Source organism: Chrysochloris asiatica, unplaced genomic scaffold (genome assembly GCF_000296735.1).
Source record: "Chrysochloris asiatica unplaced genomic scaffold, ChrAsi1.0 scaffold00014, whole genome shotgun sequence".
NCBI classification, from domain to species: Eukaryota; Metazoa; Chordata; class Mammalia; order Afrosoricida; family Chrysochloridae; genus Chrysochloris; species Chrysochloris asiatica.
In genome coordinates, this window is record NW_006408532.1 from 7,762,287 (window position 1) to 7,769,683 (window position 7,397).

The 7,397-nt window shown below is 47.5% G+C and overlaps 1 protein-coding gene across 1 annotated transcript in view; it reads right to left on the reverse strand.

Annotated features, from left to right (window-relative positions):
- ZER1 (zyg-11 related, cell cycle regulator) overlaps positions 1–6,499 on the reverse strand; it is a 30,882-nt gene extending 24,383 nt beyond the window's left edge. Inside the window, exon 1 of the mRNA XM_006834841.1 lies at positions 6,132–6,499. The gene's annotated coding sequence lies outside the window, so the exon portion shown is untranslated. The remainder of the gene's footprint in view (positions 1–6,131) is intronic.
- Between the last annotated feature and the right edge of the window lie 898 nt (positions 6,500–7,397).

Consider the following 7,397-nt stretch of genomic DNA (forward strand, 5'->3'; position numbering starts at 1 on the left):
CACCTGAATGTTCCTGTTGTACAGTCCCACAGGCCTACCCCAGCACTTCATACTGATCCCTGTTTAACTATCTATCTGTCTTCCTTGCCAGATTGCCAGCTCTGAGAAGGGTAGGGACTAGGCTGGCCTTGTTGGCATTGCATCCTTAGGTCTAGCCTTGGCCATTCATTTATTCATTTAGAATCGTGTCATTGAGCTCTGTGAGTCTAATGGTAAACACATCAGACAAAGCCTTTGCTCTCAGGGAGCATATGGCTGCAAATCACACACAAATACACATCAAGTCGTAACTGGGACCAGTATTCTGAAGCAGGTACATAGAATTCTGGGAGCCAATACCTGGAGAGCTGCCCTGGATTGGGGGATCAAAGCAGGTTTCCTTAGAAGCAACTTTTCCAGGTAAGAAACACAGGATGAGTCACAGCTAACTCTGGTAGTGGGACAAGAAAAGAAAGGTATTCTAGGAAGAAGGAAGAGATGTGTAAAAACTGTGAGGAGAGAGGGTGTGTGGGACACAGGCCCCAGTGCGATGACTATTTGCTGACTGAACCAAGAAAGAATTGAGCACCCAGTTCTGGGGTGCTCAGTGTGGGGGCAGACACATAGGGGTTCGAGAAATGTAGACTGAAGGAATGACTAGGAACTTGCAGTTGTGCCAATACAATACCTGGGCCTCAAAGCATGCTCTTGTTCCTCCTGTCTGTGGTGTCAGCAGATGAAGCTTTAAGACTGAATGAGAGTGGGAGCCCCAGGGAGTTGGCTTTTCTGCAGATCTGAGCCCAGTTACCCAGATAGCTGTCTGCCCTATCCTGCTCCCTGGGGGGGAGAAGCACCACCATGCCAACCACCAATGTCACCAAAAGCCTCCCAAAGACAAACTGGGTAGATGGCACTATCTGCTAACCTTCCTTTGGCAGTGCCAACTCTGCTGCTTGGAACTGGGATGAGCTGGAGGAAGAAGGAGCTGTTCTCATCTTGGTACCAAGGATAAGAGGCTGGGGGACTGGAATTCCCTGCCATTGGTGCTACCGCCAGCTGCAGCAACTGGCACCCATCAGAAACAACCTGTCTCTGCCCAGCCCACCCCCATGCCCTAGAGACCCTCATTCTTGTGGCAGACACGGACTATCTGGGATTTTGACTACGAGGACAGAGAGAATTCTCGTTATGACAGAACACCACACAGTAAGAATCTGTGTCTTTCTCCATCCTCGTTTTTGCAGGTTCTCTAAAAATTGGATCCATCATGAGCTTACGACATGCTGGGGGAAGACTGGTGGGGAGAGAAGGGTGAGAACAACAGCCACAGCAGCAGCAACCGCCTCCACGTCGGTGGCTTCCAGACATGGTACGAAGCTTCTTGAAGGCTTTAGTTCTAACATTCTTATTTAATCAGCAAAACAACCTTTCCTAGTACCCAGTTCTTATAACGAATGAGTCATTTGCATAATAATTTGTCCTCCCTAGCTACGAGCTCTGGGAAGACAGGAACTCTGCATTTCCCTGTACCTTCAGTGCCCAGTCCATACCTGGCACTTAATATATGGAAGGCTTGCTTTTGCCTGAATGCCTTACTCTATGCTCTATGAGGTACATACTGTTACCCGATTTTCTGATGAGGACCCCAAGGCTCACACAACTTAGTAGAGGAGTTTACCAACCTAAATAAACCCAACCTGTGCTTCTCATCCAACCATTCCATCTTCTGTCCATCAATGAAGGAAAAGGGAAATAAAATTGAGGTCCAGAGGAGGGAGCTGCGGCTGCCATACACGTCCTACACCCAACCAATGAGACTGGGGGAGACAGGAACTCTGTGTTTTCGAGCAATACCCACCCTGTAAAATATTAACCAAGGAGCTGGGCAGGAGGGGAAGAGAAACCCAAACAAATGTCCTATTTACAGAGTCTGGAAGGTTTCTAGGAGGGAGTAGATCATAGGACAGAGATTGGGGGCAGGAGACTGCTATGAGAGAAGTCAGGCAATATGCTAGGAGATTCCTGGGGACAGAGGTGCAATTGAGGGTCAGAAAGCATCCCGAGAAGTTGCCCAGCCTGAAGAGTCTGCAGAGACCAAACCTATGGGTGGGTAATGCTAGGAAGAGGCAGAAACAGAACAAGAGAAGAAAGCACATTACTACTACTCAGTGTGTGCTGGTGCCACCTGGAGACAGAAAGGCCTCAAGATGCTGGGAGGGCTACGAGTCAGAGTCTGGGTTCTCTTCTTGCAAACTTAATAATCATATGCACACTAAACACCAGATATGTACAGAGAACTGTGCAAAGTATTCAACATGCATTAATTCATTGGATTCTCTCAACAATCACAGGAGGCATGGGGTTATTATAATCTACAACTTACAAATGAAGCTAAGTTATTGGACATGAACATATGTATAAATGCATGGATATATAACTTTACACAAATATGCATATATGCATTTATTAGTTAGACAGTGTTTCAAGCTTTACATGCATAATCTTATTTAAGCCACACATTACCTATGAGGGGTACATCATTATTTTGTTTTCCAGATGAAGGTACCAGGTTCAAAGATATGCAGTGACTTGCCCAAGGTCCCCCATTAAGTGCTTAACTCTAATGTTTACCAGTCGGTTATGGGTAGAAATCTTTTCTCCAAGCCTCAGCCTTCCCTTCTGTAGCTCCACATCTCCTTGGTGGTGGTGGTGGAGTTGGTTCCGACTCATAGCGACCCTGTACAGGGTTTCTGAGGCTGTAAATCTTTACGGGAGCAGAAAGCCTCCTCTTTCTCCTGTGGAACAGCTGGTAGTTTCAAACTGCTGACCTTGCGGTTTGCAGCCCAATTTGTAACCACTACACTACCAGAGATCCTTACATCTATGAATGTCCTTGAGCCTGAGTACACATGACCAGGCATGTATTACTTTTTTGGCCACAAGTCTGAATGCTTCTTGAGGACCAGGACCCTGTATGAGCCACAGGTCTCTGTGACATATTAAGTGTATGACTGGTTAGTTGCAGGTGACAGAATCTCAGCTCTGCAAGGTCCCAGGCAGTATTTATCAGCCTCAAAATTCATCAGAGTCCTTATGTGTTTGTGAACAGTACTTGCCTCATCAGGTTTCCAAGGAGATGCCATAAAATGGGGGAAAAGTGGTAGCCAATTATTACAAAGAAGAACGATGTTCCAAGACTAATGCTTGGAGAGACGCTTCTGCTCATTTCAGAAGGTAAAAAACAGTCCTCTGTCTGGTAGGCCCCAACAATGTGTCTGCAAAATCCTAGTGGCGAAAGGATAACCAGAACTGTTCTTTCCCTTTGTAGAGACCTTTTAGATTGTATTGAATCCTTTCACAACCCAGGTCTCATTTTTTTCTCCTAGTATCCTTCAGTGTAGTGGTTACGAATCGGGCTGCGAACCACAAGGTCAGCAGTTTGAAACTATCAGCTGCTCGGCGGGAGAAAGATGAGGCGTTCTGCTCCCGTAAAGATTTACAGACTCAGAAACCCTGTACAGGGTCGCTATAGGTCGGAACCAACTTGACGGCACTTAACAACAACAACATCATCCTTCAGAGTTGCCAGGGAGAAGGTGATTGTTCTTAGTGTATACACAGGAAACTGAGGCCCAGAGAGAAGATGGGGCATGCACAAAGTTACATAATGAGACAGCAGCAGAGCTAGATGGCTAGGTCAGGGTTCTAGCCTCACAAGCTGCTCTAATATAATGGTTCTTGGCATTTAAGTGCTTTGACTTTGACTTACATTTTCAAATCCTCTGGCCCAGCTTCTGTGCTCTGCCTATAACCAGGCCTGAGTGAGGTAGTTTAAGCTTGGGAGTATGAGGAGGGAGATCAACCACTACTCTGCTCTGAAAGGGTAGGCTACAAAATACCGGTCTCTGTGAGGACTTTCCAAAAAATCAATGGTCTTTCACTTCCACATCTAGGCTCCACATACACTGCCTTTGTCTCTGAATCAAATTTATTTCAGCACCATTATTTTGCCTACTCTATGTGGCAGAATGTGGATTTGCTGGGCTCTGTTTAAAAAAAAAAAAATCCCCAACGCCTTCTACTGGCATCAAATAAGCCAGGACCAAGCTATCATTCTCCCCAGGAAATATGCAACCACTCTATTACCACTGAGAGGTGTCAGCAAGTTCCCACCTTATCTCTCTCACCAGTCCCCCAAATTCTATTAGCTCAGGGAGACAACCAGAGCTGCCAGCTGGTGCTCAACAGAGGCAGATACACATGCAAACAGTTCTTAATCATCATTATTACCATCATGCTCTAGATTTCCATATATTGCCACTGTGTACCAAACACTGTGCTAAGTAACTCAGTACAAGATCTCATTTAATCCAACATCCCTGTTTTACAGATGAGGATCCTGAGATAGAGAAAAGTCTCTTGCCCAAGTTCCCATGATTAGGAAGCAGAGAGACAACGTGATGGAACATGGTGCTCTCTTGAGCCTTTCTTTCCATCAATGGCCATTAAACCCTCTGTTGTCAAGTTGATTCTGCCTCATGGTGACGCTACAGGGCAGAGCAGAACTGCCCATAAGATTTCCTAGGCTGAAAGTCCTGGTGCAGTGCTGTGGGTTAGCGTGCTGGACTGCAATAGCAAGGTTGGCTGTTCAAGCGCACTAGCTACTCCTCAGAATCTCTACACAGGGTCACTATGGGTCAGAACCAACTCGATGGCACTTGACAACAACAACATATCTTTATGGAAGCTGACTACCTCATCTTTCTCCCTCAGAGTAGCCAGCTGGTAGATTCAAGCTGCCAACCTTTTGGCTAACAATGCAGTACTTAATCCACTGTATCACCAGGGATTCTCAATGGTCATTACAAAGTTGGAAAACAGGTACCCACAATACAAAACCAGTGCACAATGGCTATTTGTCATCTAAAACAAATCTACATTTTCTCTAACGACCAGTCGCTTCAGCAAGTTAGTGAAATTATCAAAGGGTATCTTATTACACACTCCATGACCCTGCATCACACAGTCCCTGACATCCCCACCATTATTTGGCCCCCACAGTTCTCTGACCACCTTGCTGACTACGCTTCCCTTCCTTCATCCTACTTCAGTCCTGTTGCCTTCTTGCTGTTTCTACAAATCATCAAATATACTACTTCCTCAGGATCTTTGCACTTGCTATGTCCTCTAGCCAGAATGTTCTGCCATGCGAGTGCTGCAGGGCTCATTCCTTCAGGTCTGTTTAAAAATCACCTTAGAGAAATCCCTGGTGATCACCCTCTATAAAAAGGCAACCACCACTTTCTAGCCTTCACCATGGGCCTTCCCTGCTTTATTTGTCTCTAAAGCACTTGTTACCACGAATTATACTATATTTATTATTTGCTGAGTGAATGAATGAACTAAAGCAGAGAGGCCCTTCACCCCTGGTAACCACCTGCTCTATGTAAGGCCTCCTGAGACCTTTTTCAAGGTTGTCTCCCATGCTCTTTCTAACTCGTTTAAACCTTGAAGAGAAATATTCTGTGATAAAGATCATATAGCTTTAATTTTCCCACATCTCAAGCATCTTCTTCCCCCATCAAAAATAAAACCTAAATGCACTAACAAGCATAAGCAAAGACTGAAAATCTTGGTCTTCTTAAGCTTATGATCAGACAAGTCAAATTCCACTTACAGAGCTGGAGTGGCCAGAAAAGGCAGTTTAGCTTTCAACTCACCTATCTGGCTCCCTTGGCCCTAAGGTTACAACCCCACCCCAACTCCTTACCACTCTGTTAGACTTCCTTGCAACTTGTCATCCTTTTTAGGAGCCGAACCCAAATTCAAGCTGTCCCTGAGCTTTTAAGCACAGCTCTAGGGGTAACTTAAGCTCATCCAACAGGTAGGAGGCGCAGAGGCTGACCCTTTTCTGTCCTACATCGATCCCCCATCTTGGAGGGGCATCTGCCAGGGCGTCAATTTCGTTCTGGAGGAAAGGAGCTTGGTTATAAAGGCACGTTTCTCAAACCAGGGAGCCAGGTGTGGAAAAGGCAGCTCTCCTGTTGTCGGCCTAGATGGACATATGCAAGGGGATGCAGCGGCGGTGCTGAGGCCTCAGAGGCAGGAGAGAAGTGGGGAGGACGCGAGTACATCCCTAGGCTAGAACCTACCCGGGGATGGGGCTGCCTTCAGCGTTGGGGAGCAGATGAAATGCTTCGTTGGCGAAGAGGAGCGGAGAATGGGACCCGTGAGAATCCGGGGCCAGATCTCAGGAGGCGAGAGATCTCGTCAGGCTAGGGCCGGGGTCCAGAGCGGACTGGGGTCGGCAGGGCGGGGCTTGGGATCGTGGGGACTGGAATCTCGGGCAGGAGGGCGTCGCGTCAGGGAACCCGGTGGCCGTTACCTTGCCCTTAGGGCTGCCTGTGGAACTGAAGGCCGCCGGGTGCTGGCTCCCGGGCCCAGCCCCTCCCCCGATTCGGCTCCTAAGGCTCAGAGCCTGCAGCTACCGCCGCCTCCGCTGTCAACAAACCCCGGGCGCGTCACTTCCGGGGCCGCCCCTTAGCAACAGCGATCGGGTTCCGCTGAGGGGTCCCGGGCGAACGCTGCTGGCGACGATAGGACGTTCCGGGCTGCCGGGCTGCATTTTTTCCCGGGCATAGCCTGGTCTCGGGATGAAAGATGCGGAAGGTTGGGGCCCCACCACGGCCCAGAGCACCTGGTCTCCAGGGGCCTCTTGTTGGCCTCTGGGGGGTCCGCTAGGAAAACACTCAAGTTCCGTTCCCGCTTTTATCCTGCCCTTAACCTAAGTCAACCCAGGCCGCCTTCAGAGATACCCCCTACATAAAGCAGCCTAAAGAACATCCCTTCATGGACGTTCCATAGGTATCCAGTGTCAGATTACACAATAAACAAGAAAAGCATGGACTTGCTTGTCCTTATTTATCAGTAGTGCTGGTGGCTTAGTGGGTTATGCTTTTAGCTGTTAAACGCTCCAAGGGAGAAATATAAAGATGAGGCTTTCTGCTCCCATAGAGAATTACAGCCTCAGAAACCCTATACGTTTGTCACTATGAAACAAAAACGACTCGATGAAAATCTCAATTTCACATTTTTTCATCACAAAGATTCTGCCTCTGGGTATGGCTGACATCTCTTGCTCCCAACCATACAGAATAAAAGCCTCATGTCAAATTTAGACTCTCTAACAGGACAGATTACCCAATAAGCAAGGTAAACATGGACTTAAATTTACTCGCTATTTAGTGAAGTCTGCCCTGGGTATCTCACACACATCCAAAACACGATGATCATCTTACCCCCAAACCGGCACTACATGTCCATCACAGGCACCCCAGACTGTTAGATGAGAAACAGGGAGTTGGCCATGGCGCCTGCATTTCTCTCAGCCTCTTGTCCAGTCTGAGTCCTAAGGATCT